Raw genomic sequence first — 21,168 nt, 5'->3', positions numbered from 1 at the left:
TCACCACATTAAAATCATGTATTTGTTTTTGCAAAATCAGGTTTTTTAATTAGCACCCCATTGAGCTTGGGTTAGTTTGTGATGAGACTCATTTGGAGAAACATGTTGTGGGCAGAAACTGGTGATTTTTGAGTGATTATAGCATTAACATTCTGTCTGCATAACAATTAAAATGTGCTATTTGAGCAAAACAGCAAAGGGAAGCCGTAAAACTGGTAAATGGCATATCAGTGGAAATATGATTATGGGCAAACATTGTTAATTTTTCAGAACTAAGTAGGAAAATTATCAAATAAAAAATGATCAAGGGCCAGGAGAGTATTTTCCTAATGGCATTTCACATAGGTGCTTCCTTTAAGAAAAAAAAAGAAATGCATTTGAACAATATTCAAATGCAATATTCAAATATTTAATAGGCAGATAAATATATCTGTTATTTGTAGATCAAATAATGGTTTGCACCCATATGAGCTCCTTAAATTTTCCACGGTCAATTAGCACAAGTGACTCTTTTCACACTTTGACAAATGATCGATGAAGCAGAGAAAAAACCATTGTGGTGAGAAAACCTCTCATTAGGGCACTCCTTCCTGCCTTCCTGTCAATAATTCCATCCTGTGTCCACAAAGACGGAAAGTGTTTTTTGGATTTATTGATAGTCAAACCAACTACACAGCAACTGTAAAAGCCCTATCAACTTAACATTTGTAACGTGTTTACAGTGTTGCTGCCTCTGCAGTGCACACGATATGTTTCATTCAATATAAAAAAAAGAAAAAAAAAAGAATGTTTAACAAAAGTAGCAAACGTCGACATCAGCACATCAGTCTGTTAAACTGTCTGTGAAGGTTAGGTATATCCAGACATCGAGGTCATGGTATATCCAAAAAACTAAACAGCAACATAGGCAACTGGATTTATTGGGTATCATGAGGATGTTCATCAAAGCGGCTCACCTCAAAGACTAAACACTCAGACAAAAACAGAGCGATGTAGTAAAAAATAGCCCATTCACAAATGCATGGCTGAACTCAGGAGAGACCAGGATTCAGCTTTCCACTGCCACCTGAAGGACAAGGGACACAGATGGTAAAGAAAGAGGAGTAAAGGAAGCCATCTATGTTAAACTGAAATACCCCTCTGTGAAGTCTCTGTACTCGAGTTACCAAACGTACTTGACATCAAAAACACATTCTTTCCAATTACAGGTGAGCATCTGATCATTAACAGACCACAGTCAGGCTAGTTTCAAGAGGGCTGTACCCACAGATGGTCCTATTAAAACCTTCAACTCCTACCACTCTATCTGAAGAACAACTTGGATGAGTATCAGAAAGAGTTCATGGAATCCAACAAGTCCAGTTGTTGTTGTTTTTTTGTTTGTTTTTTACACTTTTTACACTACACTGGTACTTAGGGTACCGTTATCTCATAAAAGCTGATCAAGTCCCTGTACATTGATAACTGTACAGGGACTGTGTTTTCTGTCCACCTCAACATACTAGTGTCCTCTTTAATGACGCCCCCACATTTGCAACATTTCCCATACATGCCGCAGATAATCAGGCATTAGAGTTTCGTTTACACTGGCATTGGGAGGTAAACATTCATGTAGCAGCTTCTCATTTTTCTAGGGGTGACTGTCAAAATTTCCTGCTTAAGTGCCATCAGCTTTGCTAATTAACATTAATTCTACTTGTTGACAGGACCACATTAGTAGTTGGAGTGCACTCTGCAAGATGGTGTCTGATCTCAGCCAGAGATTATTTGAGATTTAAGAAGATCCTTTTTGGACACTAATGTACAATCTGAGTATCAGATTGAGAGTCATACACCTCCTGTCTGGTAGACACTTACAGTTGAACTTTATTTATTTATTTTTCATTTTAACCACACTAACTTAACTGATTTAGCTTCAAACGCTGAGTTCTTGGGTGAGGAAGCTCGTGAAAAACATAAAACGAGGCAATAGATGATATAGCCTGGCCAAGAACACCAGCTGGTTGACTGCTTGGCTCTGAAAGGAATAGCATTAGGAAGAGAATAATGAGATGATATAAGCTGTAAAAATACTGTAAATACATAGATTACATTCAAAAGTAAATGCATAATAATATAAATATGCACCATATAAGGTAACGAATAAGGTAACAAATAAAACTCAAAATAAATAAAAAAATGTGTACCATTATTGTTTTGTCTTTACATTCATTCATTATTTCACTGATTTATTTTCATAGGAAACGCATTATGTAGCATTCTTTACTTGGGGCCGCTGAACTAAAGCTATTAGGCTTGAAGTGATTTAGATTAAGGCACCGACTGCGTCAACTTAACGCAGAAGCTACGGCGTCAGTGCTTAGCCTACGCAGACCCTGTGTAGACTCACATACACCTCCCCAGAAATGTAACTATGTGCCATGGCAACACAGAATGGAAGAGCTGTGATTGCTCCACTTGGTTGCTGTGTATTGTATTGCTTTAATATTTCCGGCTGCTTCTTCATCTCTGAAATTTTGTAACTTATTTGTATGACTCACATTTGGCAAAAGTTTCAATCACCATTGTCAAAAATGAAGCAGGAAGTAGAAACAAAAATTAATCCAACTGAAGTTGTTACAGAGCAAGGCAGATTAATGTGGCACAAGTATGAATGGTTCACACTGGCGTAGGCTGTGTGCGTAGGTTACTGCTTCCCACAGTACTTTAAAAGAGCCTTTAGAATCAAATAGAAAAAATGTAGTGTAGTTGCTCTGAAGTGATAAGTTCCTTTGAACTGAATAGACTGCATACAAATGCTATGAATTTATTAAAAGAAAATATGAATTTGAATTAGAACTGGGTAATCTTGGCCCTTGTGAGTGTTTTGATAAGAGGTACAACTGTCGACTTCTTAAAAAGTTAAGTGACATATTGGGTTTATTTGGAACAGAACTGGATTCTTCCACATTTTGAATGAAGGTCCAAATAAAGTTCTGCAGACAATCACTGTACCTGAGAAAACATCCCTACTTAGGTAGTGCTCAGAGATGGTATTGGCTGTCTGTTCCCATCATGCACTTTATATTTTTTAGATTTATTTCTAGTACTGGTATTTAAGATCATTTTAATAGATTATTTATTGAGTTTTTTTTTTTTTTTTTTTGAATGCGAATGATTGCACTGTTCTCTTTTAAGTGTTTTCACTCTTATAAAACAGTATTTCGTTCCCATTTGTCATTGCACACAAATTACAACGAAAATTTGTTTGGCAGCAATCTCTGGTAAGGTAGAGCAATCGCAACCACTATGGCTAAAGTTGGGAAATTAAGCCGCAGGTTAGCTAGACATTTTCAAATTGGATCTGGTCCTGACTCATTGCATTTCAGTCTGTCTCAACAGCTGACTAACTGTTTGCTCCAGCTATCTAGATATAACCTATGATGAACAAATGTTAGTGAAAGACCTCCCAGAACCAGAGGAGATGAATTTAAAAGCTTAATGGAAGACCCTATTATACAATAAGAACAGTATTTATTGTTATTTTAGGGTGATAAATACGATAAAAGAAATAGAAACAAAACATAAGACTGAATGCATTATATATACGTGTGTATGTTTTTAATATGTGGTCAGTAAAGTGTCATGAACATGTGAGAACATGCAGGACTTCTATAAGTTTGTGATGTGACATGAGATGTAAATGATTTCCAGTGGATAATGGTTACATACAGTTTTCCACACACAGCTGTGGTCCGGAGAGAGGCGGTCTACCGGGGCCAGCTGCCTCTCAGGGTCCTCAGGGCAAAGATGCACAGATGGAGGTGAAGATGCAATCGTGGTCCTAACTCCACCGAACGAAACACATTGTTATATCACTTGATTTTGTTCCATCAATACGCACGGAGCTGTAAAGCTAAACCACAACATACGTCAGGCAGTTACAACAGTACACTCAATATTCTCAACACAACAAGGATGATGCAGCAAGACGCAGCATGAAAATGTGAAACAACAAGCTTTAACACTCCTCTGTTGCCAGATCAAAAAGACTACAGGTATAGTTAATCAGTATTCTACCACGGTAATGATGTGACATGTTCATTCTGTTGGAAGGCTAGCATGCTGACATTCTCTAAGAATCTCAAAATCCAGAGTATACTTCATACTGATTAGAACGTCTTTGTTCTATTTTGAAACCAAAGTACTGGACAGGTTGAAATTTTGATGGGGGTGTTTTTTAAAATAACAAGAGTTTAATATGCCTGTCTCATAGTGGTCAAATAAAATGAAATAAAATACGGTGACTGCTTATCCACCCATCCCAGCTGTCATTGTCAGGCTGGGTGGGTTACACCCTGGCCAGATCACCAGTCTATCACAAGGCTAAAACAAACACACAAACAAGCATTCTCACTCACATGCCCATATTTGGCCAGTTTAGAATCACCAGTTAATCTAACAAACAAGTTTTGAGCCTCTTAGAGGAAGCCGAGGTACCAGGACTAGGAGAAAACCCACAGCTGTCAGAACTCAGTGCTCACAACTACACCATTGCTGCCCAGGGATATGACTCCTAGGAGTCTGGGAAAACCAGGAAGAGGTGGAGCTGGGGTGGAGGAAGGTTACACAATGAATGGCCTAAGAGCAGGGCGACAGATTTACAATGAAGTTAAAGGACAGGGACCAGGGGTTAGCCCAGGGAACGCCTCCGACAAATAAATCCTACAAGGGTGCAAGATGAGGAAGTCGAGTGACAGGAGGAGACTGCATTCACCATGAGGAGAAGAAACAGAAAGTGAGGAGACAGATCTTCCTTTGTTTTTTGTTGTGTTGTCAAATTAATGTAGACATCTTTCCTGAGCGGCAGTGCACAGTGCTTTCCCAGCCCCCGCGGGGAAGATCTCTTTATCAATATTACCAGGATGTTACCAGACAGACCACACATGACAAACCATGTGTACACTAGTCACCCCACCATTATCAGAGGACGTCCATCTCGCTGGCTGAGGTGTTAGCAGAAACAGGCCTCACTACTAGTGTGGTAAAATCTCCAGACCATCCTAAGGAATACAAACAGGTTGATGCATCTCTGAGGTTATCACACACATCTACTTGATGTTCATTTGTTCTCAGCAGCATGTCAGTCCACTGTGGAGATAAAAGTCATACACAGCATGGTGACAGGGAGGCGTCGGCAGCATGACAATATGCTCAAGTACAGTGGTAACAAAAGAAGTGCTGATAGATGTCTCAGTGAAATGAATTCCTCTGCCTGCCAGTTGGATGCTATTGGACTGTCCTTCCTTTGAGAGGCACAGTATTCTGCCAGCTTTTCTTATGAATTATGAAAGCAGTGGGAGGAATTTGCATTCGCTTTACATGTAGACAAAAAAGCTACACGAAACATGACAAGTCACATAGACTTTTGCTTTCTCTGTTATCGACCTAAGTCAATTTTAAAGCCAGAAAATTGTCTGTCATTTTGTCTGCCAACACATCAGTTAGAGAGCCATAGATTTAGTTAAGTATGGTCAAATGTTTTCCAAGAAGAATACATCCTGAAGTTTGACAATATTCCAAGCTAAATATAAAACAAGGCTGAGCTGGTGCTGAGGATCATGAGCTAATCTCTTGCAATTTCCCTGCCAGTTGACAATTATTGGCTGTGCGATAGCTTTTATTAAAATCTCATCTTATAAACAACCAACGCCATGGATTTGACAGTTCTGTATACAACTATTTGTCTTTAAAAATATCCCAGTGAAGTGTTTTCTGTCAAATTTAAAATGATATTTGATGTCTTTTCATGACAATGACATTAAGCTGTGCCCTCTGCATTGTCTGATATTTCTACAGCCAGCCACATTTCATAGATGTGGTACACATTAACACCTTACTTTTTTTTAATCCAATTTAAGCAATTTAACTGTCCAAAAAATGATTACAATTAAAAAAATTCATAAGTATATGTGTGAGGTATTCTATGTTTGTAGACTGCCTAAACAATTCTTTAAATAAAACAACCCCCCAGCCCTCCTTATACGTTCAGAATGCCTATCATGCAACTAAGGAGAAATATGAAGATCATCAAAATCTCACTGACTGACCTTAAATTAGAATGAGATATGTTTAATTGTCTTTATATAATTTCTAAGTACATATTATTCTTATCTATAAAAAGTAATTTAATACGAAGCAAAAACAATCACAAAAACAAACAAACAAACAAAAAAACACATTAAACATTGAATGTCAAAGATAATAGGAGGGTTACCAAACATGAAGAGTATTTCTGTAAAACATATTAGAGTGAGATTCTGAAATGTGGTTTAAAAAGCTTACATATAATTTATGGTCGGACCATATTCATGAAAGGTTTAATGTCACATTTTTGGAGGAATGATAGTTTCCTAATGTGTCAGTCATCTAGGTTGAAGTAGGTCCAATAACCCTGAAACAAGGGCAGCGGGGCTCAGTCAAATCCAACTCCCCACTATTTTAGAACTGGGGAAGTTACTTTGATGAAATGTCTTCAAGATTCTCTACAAATCCAGTTGCCCTTGTTTCAGCATTTCCTGATCTTGCTGGTTAGCTTCAAGTGTAAAATACAAACCAACTTCCAAACACTATGACTTCTTGAGCGTCTTCCTCTACCTACCTGTAGCCATGTATCTGTTACATTTATGTGGCAATTGAAAACTGACTTGTCTCAAAGCCAGACCACTTTCCCCACACTCAAATTTTTGTTTTTGTGGACGGAAAGCTGGTCTAATTATTCTCAGGCAAGGATCTGCCAGGCCAATCAAATCAATCAGATTAAGAGAATCGGATTCAGAATACTTTATTAATCCTTAATTCTTATTAATCCTTCAGGGAATTTGTTTCCTTGAATTTCTTCCTTGAATTGAACTTGTTTACGACCAAATGTCTGGCAGTTTAATAGGTTATTGGGTGTTTAATTAAAGGACAAACCATTAACAGCAACTAAGGCATTTGTTTTTTACTTTGATTGTGAAGTTTGATTGGTTGTAGGACTATCCCACTACATGCAGACCTTTTTTTTTTTTTTGCATAGGTAGAAACATGCACTATAAAGGAATTCAAACAGAATCAAATTGAGTCTGACTGTGTTGAGAGTATTGGTAATTGGATTTGTAATGAGGTCATTGGGATGAATGGTGGGCATATAATGTCTTCTTCAGAGACAACAATATTTTTGAACATTGAATCACAGTTTAGGTTAAATGTCTGTGTGTCATTTATTATTTATTATTTTTTTCTTAATGATAGAGTCATGACAAATGGATATAGTAGATCAAATAAATACACTATCAGTGAACGCATCACTGATAGATTCTGTATCAACTTTTGCATTTGGTTGCAAATATATTGCAATTTTGATTTCTCCAAAACATGCTTGTTGTTGGAAATTAAGGTTTTCCAAACGATGACCAAAGAATGATGCTTGGTGCTGTGAAAGTAACACTGGTTCATCCAAAGGCAGCAGCTAAAGAGAAGCACTGAGCAGCATACAGAGCTACATACTTATTTATGTTTGTATTTTCACTCTCTCTTTGGATTCATTTATGCTCGCACAATCTCCCACAAGCACGGAACTTTATGTATCTTTACTTCTGTCAAATAAACCTTGTATTTCTTAGAATGCCCTTTTCAAAAAGTACCCAGAGAATACCTGCAGACGTGGATGACACGTGATCCCGTGGGTTTAATGTGAGGAGATAGCAACTGCAATACAAAATTGTCCAGATCAAGTAATAGTGGATAAAACATTTCCCATGCCCATTTCTTCAAATGAGAAAAAAATCCTTTTATATCCTTTGGCTGCATACCAGTCTGCTCTATTGAAGCTTTATTGTGTGGCCAAATTGTTATCTCAGCACAAAACTGGCTCTGGAATGAAGCTTTTTGATTCTGAAAGCTTTATCTAAATTAAGGCATGTAGCACATGCCAGAGGTTTGTGCTGGCAGCGTGGCACATTAACTACCCAAACACCACTCTTGAAATAGAAATAAGATTTACTGATGGGTGAATTTGGAGGTGGAGCATGAGGATGGCAGGACAAATAGAGGTGACCGTTCAGAATGCTTGGACAAACCAGAACAATAAGGCTGCGTGTTGGAGTCATGTCTTGTCTCCGAGGTTCCATCCAGACCCTCTGACGCCTCAGAGGAGCAGAGAAGACACGTGCAAAAGAGAGGGTTATTCTTTTGATTAGGAAAAGAGGGCTTAGAACTGAAAACAAACAAATATGTGTAGACTGCAGATGGAGCTGTCTTAATTAGCAGAATAAACGGATGCCAAGTCACGGCCTTCTGTCCAAATCTACTTTACCTTTGACCAGTGTTTTTAATGATGCCTTCAGAGTCTGCTAGAGTTTAATTAGCGTTAATGTTACATTTGACCCATGGGGTCTGGGCTAAGGTAGGGCTCAGTTCAAGGAAGAAAAGTGAGCAGTGTCTGCATACTGAAGCTTTTAAAGTCTGTGTGCGGCAAGTTTTATCATTTTCCAGCGTGAAAATTGTCATGCATGGCGTGAGAGCGTGAGAGCATATTAAAATGCGTGTGTGAGACTTGAGAGCCCTGTTTAAACATATTTAAACTGTCATGTCTGTAATGTCAATAGCAGAGTGACTGGCTAATGTGATAACTGTTGTTGCAGTCTGCGCACAACGTTTTTTTTCCTCATTCATAAAATGCTAAAATCTGGAACATTTGGACAGCTTTAGACGGGGGTCAGGTCATCCAAACCATGGACTGTCCCCAGAAATTGGGGACGTCTGGTCATCCTATAAAACCCACAGAGCTGAGTTTTTTCATGGTATTCTCATTCTGCCGCAAACTTTCCATCTTCACCACACCTCACAGTGACACAGTCGCATCATACGTGTTTAGAAGCGCTACATTGAAATTCATCTCATAAGCCCTATTTTCATTAATGAGTTTACAACCTGGCGACTAAACAACTAATTAGGTGCTGAATATATAAAATAATCTGCTAACAGTGTAGCTCTGAGAGGATCTTTTGATATAACACAATGACTTGATTTATACAGACACAATACAGAAGAATGCTGTTGGTTAAAGGTTTAATAAAACACAGTATGTGATTATAACGATGCCTCCTGATGAAAAAAAAGAAGAAGACACTTTACTATCATGATCTATGTGCTTAAGTGTGCATGGCGCCAAACCTCTTTGTTGATAGCTGGTGCCTTGGTCCGTGTATAGAAATGCTTTTGAAAAACAGCACTGAAAAAAAAAAAAAAAGTGAAGTTCTTGGTGCCCTGATTCCAAAACAATGTTTGTTGACAGGTTTTCATTGTCATTTGAACTGCCCAGACATTGCTCTGTATTGACACAGACCAATATTCTGTTTCCAGCTCAAATGGGTACTGTATTCGACTTTTCTTTGCAGCAGGTGACAGTTTGTATGTCCATTACAGTAAATATATATTGTTCCGTCAGTAGAAATGCTGCATCCTCCAGAAGCTGGGTAAATGTTCGTAGGCTCTAAAAATGAAACGTGGATGCTTTCAAAAATAGATCGAAAAATGGATCAGTTTTATTTATTCATTAATACCTTTTATTCATCAGTTTAAAACTCATTCTACAGTTTTGGTCTCACCATCCACTAGTTGTTCACACAGTTTGTGGTTGCTGTGCATTTCTGGGCATCTCTGGAAGTCCTTATGTCTCTTTGCCTAACCGTAGACTGACTTGTGATGAGGTCAGGGCTCTGTGGGATCCATAAAGCCTGCTGCATGAGTCCATGTTCTCCTCATGGTGTACGGCCTTTCTTTATGATGCCACAGGCTCCTCATTGATGCCATCGTTTAATTTCAGTGTTCAGCTTCACACACAATACTAGGCAAGGTAGGGTTCACTGTCTTCAGCATGTGGTCCATTTACCAGATGATCGAACTGCTAACCGTCTGGTTTGTGGACTACCCCACTGAGCCACAACCGGTGGATTAAGAAGTGGATAACACCTGGATCTATCAAGTGAAACAAGTCTGCAGCGAGAGGATGTCATGTTTCTATCCTGTGGCCAGACTTTCCCTGTTGTTGCTACTTTTGAACCAGACCTTTACACATGTACACCAGGGTTTGATCATGGATTATTATTATTATTTCTTTTTTTTTTCATTTAGTTCTACGGAACCAAACAAGCTGTTGTCATAGTGTATGAAAGAATATTTAATGCTACTTTACCAATAACATACCCATCCCGTCTCCAGGTTTTCATCCAAAAAGAAATGCAACATCTTTTCTAAATTCTACATCCTCCTGCCACGTGTATTTAACTGTATTCATGAAAACGTGGCCAGATAGGTTTGACCTCAAAGCTTGCCATGTGCCTGGCTACTCAGACTCTCAGTAACTAATGTGGAAATATGTCACTGTTATTTCATTTCAGTGCTGTGCTCTGCTTGTACTTGCAGACAGCATTGCGGCGCTTTGTTTACTGCCAGGAAAGATCTGTGTAGACCTGAACAGAGACAGAAGCTTCATTTGTTTTAGTTGTGGGAGGACGTTACCAGCTCACTATTTAATTCAGTGTAACTTTCCATATTATTTGCTTATGTCTCTCTTGCATGGGCTTGAGGCACAGGCAAATATTTGTTTTCTAGGTATTGATTACTGCAGTGATTCATAGTTACCTGGACAGTCTGAGTTCCTAAGCATATTTTTCCTCATTTCTTCAGATGCCATTTTTTTTGTTGTTACTGGAGACTCCAAGGCAATGAGTGCATTAGTTTAACATGAATAAAAAAATGCCTAGTTAATATAAGCTCTACAGCTACTCTACAATCCCTCAGGCCAGTGTTATGTTCTTACAAGAGTCAGACATCCTATTCAAAATATGAACATGGTAAATCTAACTTGGGTCGGAAGTGAAGAAAAGTTGAGGTATGCATTTGAATTTAGTTCAGTAAGGAGACAAAATAAACCATAGTCACCAAGAAAAAACCTTCCCTACCATACTTGATTCAGTCAAGAGAATAAATGACAAACTGGAGATTTTAGCAGATTTACGTCAAAAGGTAGGTTTGAATATCATCCATTAAGTAAAATCCCTGTACTTTAAAGACTGGTTTTAGCTTACACAACGTACAATTACTTTCACCTCCGCACTCCACTGGAAGCATTGACAGCGAAGTTAGAGTCACTTTAATAGAGCTGTGAAATGGGAGGAGTGGTTTTTAGATCCCCCAGGCTCCACGAGTCACATTCACTCTCTGCGTTGCTAATGCGAGGTGACGTGAAACACTTCAAGGTTTGGACACACGTGAAAGGACGACTGAATCACCGGACGAGCAACCGCCTAAGAAAACGTCTGGGTCAAAAGTACAAGCATGTGCAGCGGGCGTGTTTGGGTGCATGCGCGAGCTAAGACGTCAAAGTGGTCCGATTATACTGAATCCCCGCTGTCTCTGAATCGAGAACTTCTGTCCTTGGACCGCCTCACCAGTGAATGAGAGGTTCAGGTTAAACGGCAAAGCCAAAGAACTGAATTCTTTTAAAATGTTTCACAATGAAAGTTGAGGAGCTCTTAACCTTGTTTGAAGTGCTTCTATCGCACTGTTGTTGTATTGACCTGAATATGCCAGTTTGAACTTTCTACTAGAAGATCATAGTTAAGTGACAGAATCAGCAGTTCTGAATTGTGAGATTGCAGGTTAAACACTGAAATCTAGACATGACCTTGTAGGAACTGCTTGTTCTTTTAAAAGAGCAAAGTGACTTAAGAAAGAATTTGAGTCTAAGTGGCTCATCTTCCTTCACGTGTTTATTTTGCTCTTGTTGTCAATAAAATTACAAGATAAAGTATTCATCTTATTTTTTTGTTTGGTTAGATTTATTTGCTCAAAAAGTTCCTAGTTGGACAAATTCATTCAGTAACCTGTAAAAGAGGTAAATGAACCTCCTGGTTCAATTTCTTTTTAAAAATGAAATCATCAACAGGTGTCAAATAAACTGCTCCTTGTTGCAATCAGAAACCATTGTTTCTCAACCTTTCTTGAGCCATGGCACACATTATATATTCACACACTACAAAATGAAAATATCACAGAAAGTATATGTAATGAAAATAATGATCATCGACTCTCAATTTACTCACGATTTACTTACTCTGGGCCTGTTTAGTTCAACACAAAGCTGATATACTCACAGAACACCCATGAATATCTTCCTCAATGGCTCTGATAGTGTCTCCATCTATAAAGTGCTGTCCTCTGATATCCGCAGATCCATTGAGTTGCAATGCAAATTTTCCACTGATGTGCAACTTTTCCATAACTGTCCTTTAAATGTCTGCAGAAATGTCATCAATACGGCTGGAAATTGTATTATTTGAGAGAAGGACTTGAGTTGTATCTTTATGAGTGCCAGGGTTCGAGCATCCTTTTTGTAACAACTAAGCTGTTATGACCAAGCAATTTCCCTTGTGGATCATCAAAGTCTGTCTAGGTCTTTCAGGCAGGTAATATTATTGCCTCTGATAAGGTTTGTGGCTATTTTAATTTGATGATGAGTTCAGGAAGCACCAGCACCCTTTTGCCTTCACATTCTGTGTTTTTGTTTTGAAGGGATGGGTGTTTTGTTGGAGATGATGTTTAAGTTTGCGTGGAACCATAGTACTGTTTGACAGCTTTTCCCCACACACCAAGCATACCCTAACCCCACTGAAAGTAAATCCAAAGGAAAGAGAACTTTCATTGTATTGTCTGGAGCTCTTTTTTTTTTTCTTCCTTCTGACCACTACTCATACTGAACTCTTCATCTGATGATGTAGGCAGAGTGGCTGCGAAGCACTGGTCTTACTGATAGCAGTGACTTGTGTGACTTACCACTAGTCCAAAGCTCCCTAAAAATCTAGGAACGCTGTGAGCAGGATTTGAGCCTACGCGGGAAAACCCCATTGGATTTCGAGTCCAACACCTTAACCTCTCAGCATCACAGCTGATAAAAAGCAGTGATTGACCTAGCCATGAGATCTATCTGAAGAGCTAGGGAACCAGATGCGTTCTACTGGCTAAGCAAAACTTTCCTATTTCCCTGGTTCCCAGACTAGAAATGTACAAAACTGACAATAACGCATTCAGTCCTACACTTACAAACATCAGTTCCATTAAAAGAAGAATTCTTTCTTTAAAGGATTTCAATACTACTTGATCAAGCTATTTCCAGTGGGAAGAATAAATGTTCAGGCGCAACACTACTGCGATTAGAAAAGCTAAAAGAACATTGCCATTGATTCATTTTGAAACTGTCCGGTTTACTTTACACTGACATAGTATATATAAAATTACAAATTTCTGTAAAAGCTGTGGAGTGACATTTGTAAGCTAAAATCTATAGTCATCCAGTATTTGCTACAGTAGAGAAACAGTATTTTGTTATATCTGAATGAAATATAAGCAAATATGTAAAGGGCCTGCTGCAACAAGGGTAAGTCCTTACAAAGCCTTATTTAGCTTACTCAATGGTGTCCAAATCCACATCCTCCAAAATAATAATAAAAAACAGTAGATGCATTTAGATATTTTTTTTTTTCCTGTTGTCGAATGCATCAACGTGGACACAGAACAGGGGGCACTGAAAGTATCTGAGATAAATGGTGACATTCTGTCAGGAGGCTTAAATATCAGGACTTGACTTTGGAGATTATCTGACAGAGTCATTTGCATACAGACACTTCTGACAGAATCGATGAAGCACACAGAACTCGTACTCTCTGCCTCGCTCTATCAAAACCATGGTGAAATTTTCATGAAGGAGGCTGCGCTCATTTTCCACATGAGAGTGCTCTGGAGTGATAGCATGCATGAGCAATAATTGCAGGTACTGCTCCAACATCAGCGGTAGTTGCATGATCAAACCAGCTCACCATTCTTTGATGAATAAAACAGTACGGAGCAGACATTTCTCAATTAATGAATCTTTTTTTTTTTTTTTTTTAATATTACTTTTGACCTTGTTCTTCTGTCTTGGCATGCTGTTAACAATATTTCAGACAGGTTTTTAAAGGTTTGAAGAACTTCAGTGTATTTCAGTAGCGATATTGCTAGGCCAAGTGAAGCTATTGTTGTTGTTGTGTAAAATTGAAAAGGAACATTGTGTCAGTGGTTCAGTGGTTATTTAGAGAATCTTTGTAGTTGTTTTGTGTCTTTCGCATTCAACTTTTAATTGCTTTCTCTCTCGTTGTCTCTGCTCTTCCTGTATTTAAAATGATAAAAATGAAGGGGGACATTTTTACACTGCACACCTCTCCACCTGTGAGCCTCGTTCTGATGGGGCCGTGAGTCCCCCCCAGTAATGTGTATTTTTAGTGGCATTCATGTTTACCTCCTGATCTCAGTGTTGTGCTCTCTCCACATAACTTGATACAAGAGGTAGCAAACTCCAGATGTGAATAGCAAACTGACCTTTTGTCAACTATGTCCTGTTTTTGCTCTCATTGTTCTTTTCATCTTCTGTTTCATCTCACTAGGTGTTATTTCTGTCTGTTAATTATTTGAAATGGTATATTTTTGTCTGACTGCAGCCTTCAGTGAGTATTCTCATGAGGCTTTGTCTTACAGTTCTGGTAATACACGTTTGCATTAGTGTGTGTGTGTGTTTGTGTGTGTGTGTCTAGTGTGTTTGGCCTTGTGAAAGCTGATAGCTTGTTCTTGTTACGGTGGCCGAGAGATTAAGGCGTTGGCCTCGAAATCCAATGGGGTTTTCCCCGCACAGGTTCGAATCCTGTTCGTGACGAGCTCGGAGCTTCTTGATGGAGGTTAGAGGCCCCCCTGAAGGGGCCAACCCACCCCTGTGTCCAAAGGCTGTGGTGCCTCAACCTGAAATTTATCCCTGTGTGTGCTCTGCTCCACCACTTGACACTGTCCTGTGTGGACGAATGGATCGGTCAGACAGCAGGAACATAATTACCCCTTGGGGAACAAAACAGTATAAATTGTTATTAGTAGTAGTAACTATAAATTAGATTTGGTTATGATAGCCATTTAATGGTGTTGTGGGAAAACTGAAAAAAGTTCAGCTGAACAAGTTTCTAGCACGGTGAGCTTAGAGGGATTAGTTACACTTTGGGAGTCATCTGGTTGGCGATGCAAAATAAACCTGAATACTCATGGAAAGGAATGTGAATAATCTGAGTTTCATTAGTGGGTATAGGATACTAAAATACAAAAAGTCAAACACTATTTCATTTTCCACTAATTCATAAAGTTTGCTGGCTCTGTAGCATAGACTGTGTAAATATGGACAGCGTTTCCCCACTTGGTTACTGTACTTATTTTTATAAATTGCTTTTATAACTCTCAGAGTGGCCTAAATACAGTCAGTGGGAGTGGTTGACATGGTGGTCATCATTATTGTTTCTATAGAGTCAAATAACCAACACAAATATCTAAAACGAAACTTGTCCAAAAAAATTGACACTGTAACAGGCATCAACACCATATTAACTACAAACAAACAAACAAAAAAAAAAAAAAAAAAAAAAAAAAAAACAGACGTGTATTCTAGTGTTTAAATTTGTCCAAAGTCCCATTTACTACCATGGAGGGGGTGGAGCTTATGGCCTATGCTGCAGCCAGTTGCCAGGGGGAGCTCTACTTGCTTTGGCTTCACTTTTGAGGAACAGTATTGCTGTCCATCTTTATGCAGCCTATGCTCTGAAGTGGTGCCCTCTATTGTGTCAAGTAATAAATGCTGTCATTCCTGTTTAATATGGTATTATACCAGCACCCTGGAGAACAAAAGGGGTCAATTAGCATGAACATTATCAGGAACCACTGTCTAACACAAAATAAATGTTTTAATTTACAATATATGTAGAAACAGCAGATTTGCACACGATTAAATCCATCTTAGCAATCGTTATCTGGAGATAACATTTGTCCACCAGTGGCAGAACCGTGACACTTGCCACAGTCCACATGACAAACTTTGCAAGGGGCCAAGGCCTTGTTCCCACTCGATTTGGAGCCGGGGATGGAGGACGGAACATAGAAAACGGAATGATGAAAAGCCCACTTCACGGCTTATCCCAGCTACAAAAAAGAAGACTTATCTTTTCAGTATGATTCCAATTTGTGAAAGGCACAACCTCGCTGGCAGATGTGCTTTGCTTTCATCAGGCTGACTCTTATTTGCTTAGGTTTATCTGGCAGCAGATATCCAAGATGTGACAGAAACACATTCTACAACTGTAATGACAAGCAAGCCAAATCCGGCGACAGCGCAACACTCAGCAGTCCTTTGTAGATGGTGTGCAGCCTGCAAACTTGCATATTAGTAAAAGGGCAGATAACACCGAGCCCCACTTTATTATAAAACAAATACGAACATGCTGCTGCGGGTATTGCTTGCGGTAGATACTGGGAGTTTGTAAAATTAGATTCTCTTTAAGCAGCTAACCTGTCGAGCTGATCTTTTTTTCACCTTCCTTTCCATGAGTATTCAGGTTTATTTTCCATCGCCAACCAGATGACTCCCAAAGTGTAACTAATCCCTCTAAGCTCACCGTGCTAGAAACTTGTTCAGCTTGCCAAGCCGTGTAAAATCAATGTCTGCGCAATCAGAGAATTATGGATACAGAGCACTGTACAGTATCCTAATGCTTGTTTGACATCTACATGCTAATGGGGAATAATAACAGCATTTGACACAGCGTTTGTCAGTCAGGACAGTCACAACAACGAGCCAATCGATTTATGAAGTATTTATGCAATAACACATGAATAAATACCATTTGAATCATATTTCTGGCCACTCGTGCTGCTGTAAGACCTGCTGTTAATGTGAAAGGTCCAATTCACTTCAGATTAATTTATATAACATTAATGACAATACAAATCAGAACCCAGAGCCTGAAACCCCCAGAGAGAGAAAACCAGCAGGAATAACAAGATAAACCTACATTGAATCTGAAGACATGACTGATGCATGTTACATGAGAAATTGACAGTGAATATAAACCAGAGCACATGGTTATAAAAGTGATAATAGCGGCTCCATCAATACTTATTGAATATAAGAGGAATCATAGGTAGGTTGGACAATTATGCATTCAGGAAGGGGTGGGTAGCTGCAGCCCATGAAGACTGGGGAGGGTGATGAGGCCAGGAACTCCACAGGCCAGAAACACACAACTTCAGACCTGGAGACACTCACAAGAAGAAGGCAGAGAAGAGAGTAGAGGACAGGTGCTCAGTGTTTCATCCATCAGCAGCCTAGGCCTAACTAATTGGTGGCTCAGTCGAGCCTTAACTATAAAAAAAATCTTAATCAAAACCTTAGAAAATAAATGATAAAAGTTACATTGTACAGTGAAACCTAAAGGATGAGCTGCAAGAGACAAAAATACAACAATGTTTAGCTGAGCAAAACCTAAAGATGGACATTTCTGTGGTGTATCATTAGATGTGACTCTTTTTCACATTAGTGACAGCATTATTATTGTTCCAACCTTTGGCCTATGTACATGATAATGTGAAAAAAAAAAACTCTACCTGCACCAAATCCCATTTGAATAGAGTAAATGGAGAGATTTTTCGTAACGATGTGTTTTGCACTCAAAGATCAGTAAGGAAACGACGTAATACAGCGACAGACTCATTTTACGCTCTATTCACTTAGATCCTATTGTGCTTTTCTTCCTCGCGCATGGCAGATAAATACAGGCAATGCAAGTACACAAGTCAAATCCGTAAGCACACACCGACACGAGCACATTACAACAGTGTCTAGCAGTGTCTGCCGGTACTTTGGGTGTTAAGAGAACATGAGAGCATCAGAGCAGCGTGCTCTGCCTCCTTTCTTTCTGATCTTCTCTTCAGACCTCATGTCTCTCGATGGTTCACAGGTTCTCTCATGCCTGTCTGCTCTTCGTGCGACCTTTTCAAAGTTATACATACAAAATGAGATTCTTTCCCTTCAGGAATGTACCATTTGAGAGCAATCCCATGACTTAGAAGACACTTCGCAGCGCTGCAAGGATTTTCGAATGCCCATTGAGACTTACTGTGCATGATTTCTTTCTTTTTTTTTTCCCCTCTCACAATTCTTCTTCCTCGCTATTTTTTTTTTCAGATTCATTCCACACTTCAGTTCTCACTCTACATCTAATATTGGGCCAAGATTTCAATTTGTTGTTTGACCTTTCCTCAGCTACATTCTTCAGGAAAGAGCAAATAGCGTTGTGCTCCCAGGACTTTAATTCTGGGCGCCAAGCTTCTGCTGACAGAAAAGTCAGTCTCAATTCTTCAAACTAAAATATCTCATCGGTTGTATCATATTTCTGTGATGCCTAGGAAGTATAACCATAACTTACACATATCAGATACTTGTCCACACAATGTATTACTGATGCCTCCGCAACCACCCTCGTAATGGCCTTCTGACTGGTTTCCATGACCAATGGCGTTTTCGTTGTGCAAATGCAGCTTGGATCATAAATAAGATGGTTAATTTTTGCCCTGCTGTTTGTGGTGACAAATCACCCGCCGTGTAAACATTGTCAACAGATGGCAAAATTACTCAAGCGAGGGTGCGCGCGATACTTCTGGGAGGTGTAATGGCGGAGCCGTGTCTGGCAATGGGATGCTAAGTGATGCAGGGATCCATTCTTCTTAGCTCAGCCTCGGCATACAGGCGCCATACATCATAGCGACGCCGCTACTCAGACAGATGCGCGCGGGGCAGAGAGACGGAACACATGCTGCTACTGGCTTCGGACGGGCTTCGCAAAAAACAAAGCGCACGATGGATATGCCACAGTCCCCGAGCTTGACAGGCCCCAGCAATAACAGGGGCCTCCTCGAGCACATGCACGTGCATGTTAGTGTGACTGAGAGGTGTGTGCCTCCCATTTTATGTGTCTGGATTTAACAGATTTATTTCCTGTGAATGACTGCTAGTCTACGGTCAGTTTCTGCTAGTGTCAGGAGTCTGTGCTGGCCCCGATCAGGCATATCATTATGACCCTTGTGCCTCCAAAACAGTTGTGATTCATCATTCATCATGGACATGGGTCTTCTGAGGGTGTCCTGGGGTCTTTGCGTCATTTGGGTTGAGGGGAGGGGCCTCTGTGGATCATCCCACAGATACTTGATCACCTCCTGCTGTTCTTCATGTTTTTTTCTCCAGAGTTTTGGTGTGTATTTTCTGTGTGTCTTGCTATGGGGTGGAGGTGTCTGGTCTGGTCTAGGTGGGTGCTGCATGTCTAAGTAACATCCACATGAATATAAAAGTTTCCCAGCAAAACACTGAATTGTCACAAGATGATCAAATGCCTGTTTATAAAACCTTCTCATGGCTCCTTGCACAAGTGACAAAGCGATGTTTTCCAGAAATTACATTTAAATAGCACACATTAACAAAATCAATCAATTGAACAGAAAAGTTTTACCTACTCGTCTGAGGAAACCAATGCCTCCGTACTGACGGCGAGCAAGTTAGCAAAACAACTGTGTAGCATATTAATGATAAGGGCTGTCGCCCTGCCACACCTGGGACACCAGCCCGGAAACCAGTATTTATGTCTAATGTCGGAACATTGTGTGCCAGTGCAGCAAGTGTTGTGGCCTTTATATATATCACAGCACAAAGTAATTGCTGGAATGGAAGTTTAATCCTGTGCTCCTTTGTCTAAATGCTGAATAGTCCTTGAGCAACAACCCCATTTGATCTATAGGTTGGGCCTTGCTTGGTAGCTTGGCAGCCACCGGTGAGAGAGTGTATTGTGAAAGGGTAATTTTAAGCTTGACCAGTAATTAAAAAAATACCTTAAGGTCACAATGTGTTGTCTAATCACAGAGTAGGCATTTGTATAACCATTACTATAAGATGAGAACTCCTTTTTAAAGTATGAATTTACAATAGAATGCTAATTACTGTTTTGCAGAATGTATGATACACAGAGTACAGGACTTCACAGTTCTGTCCTTATTCTTTAGGATTAAAATGTGATATTGATTGGTCGCTACGGTACGGTCGCTCATCCATCACATTAGTCCTTTGGCACCGAAACAACTGGGATACACTGAGACGTGAACTCTCCATGACCTGTGAAGCTGCCCTGTGGTATCCAACATCAACATATTAGCAGTGTATCTTTCCGCTGTCAGTAGGGTCTCACTTCTGCAGACCTGGAGCATTTCAAACCTCACTAATTCAAGGATGCTTCACCCCAGGAGTCTGACCAGAAGAATTTCATACTTGCGGAGGACACTTGACACCTACAATTCCTCCCTAATCTCTGAGGCCTAAAAAAAAACAATGGACAAAAATTTAAATAATATATACACATAGTTATAGCATTTTGGCAATAAAAGTGAAAGACACAAACACTGAGGACTTTTTTAAAATTTTTAATTTTATTTAATCCATTTTTTAATGTGACTATTTGAGATTACAAAAGAATTCATGAATGTCACACTGAGTCGTTCTCCAGAAAAAAAAGGTACTGTCATCATCTAAGAAAGTGCTTTTCTATCTGCCTCTCATCTAAGAAGAAATGATGGAGATCAGTCACTCAGGACCTCAAGTATCTCCCTGGGAGGACAAGCAAACATGTCTGCAGCAGGAGTCGCTAAGACAACATGGGAGAATTGGGCTTGTTTAGCAGAGCAACAGAAGTACCCATAGTGACAGCTGACAGAGCATACAAACAGGGAACTGTGGCAGCCAAGTTGAGGAGATCAGACAATGTACCTGTAACATGCTCAGCTGGATTAGAGCCTCAGCTGACCTTGACATGCGCCACAGGTGGTCATAATGTTTCGGCTTGTCTGTGAACGGTCAAAGCTGGACATTTTAAACTGAATTCAGGACACAGTCTAAATAAAACCTCTTCCGTCCTCATTATTTTTTTGATACTGCTTGACATGAATTCTGCGCCATTATTAGAATCTATACTTACATTAACCTATGCAAATGTATGCACAGGGTAAACTAGTTCAGATCACAAACCTTAAATCCACATGCAGTTTTGACATGCAGAGGTTTTTTTTCTTCGCTACATCATCTCCCCATGTAATCCCTACTGGTAGTGAAGGTCCTAGATTCTTACACTACAAACTCTCCTTGGACCTTTCAGCAGCCTCACATCCACTGGATTGGATTCAGTGCATTAAGCAGTGTTAACATCTCGG

General features: G+C 39.6%; 1 non-coding gene across 1 annotated transcript; it reads left to right on the top strand.

Moving 5' to 3' along the window:
* The first annotated feature begins 14,684 nt into the window (after window positions 1-14,684).
* On the top strand, window positions 14,685-14,767 carry trnas-cga. Its single transcript has one exon. It is a non-coding gene; the product is annotated as a tRNA-Ser (tRNA).
* The last annotated feature ends 6,401 nt before the right edge of the window (window positions 14,768-21,168 follow it).

This window comes from Mugil cephalus, chromosome 18 (assembly GCF_022458985.1).
Source record: "Mugil cephalus isolate CIBA_MC_2020 chromosome 18, CIBA_Mcephalus_1.1, whole genome shotgun sequence".
Lineage (NCBI taxonomy): Eukaryota > Metazoa > Chordata > Actinopteri > Mugiliformes > Mugilidae > Mugil > Mugil cephalus.
This window is presented reverse-complemented; position numbering and strand designations above follow the sequence as displayed.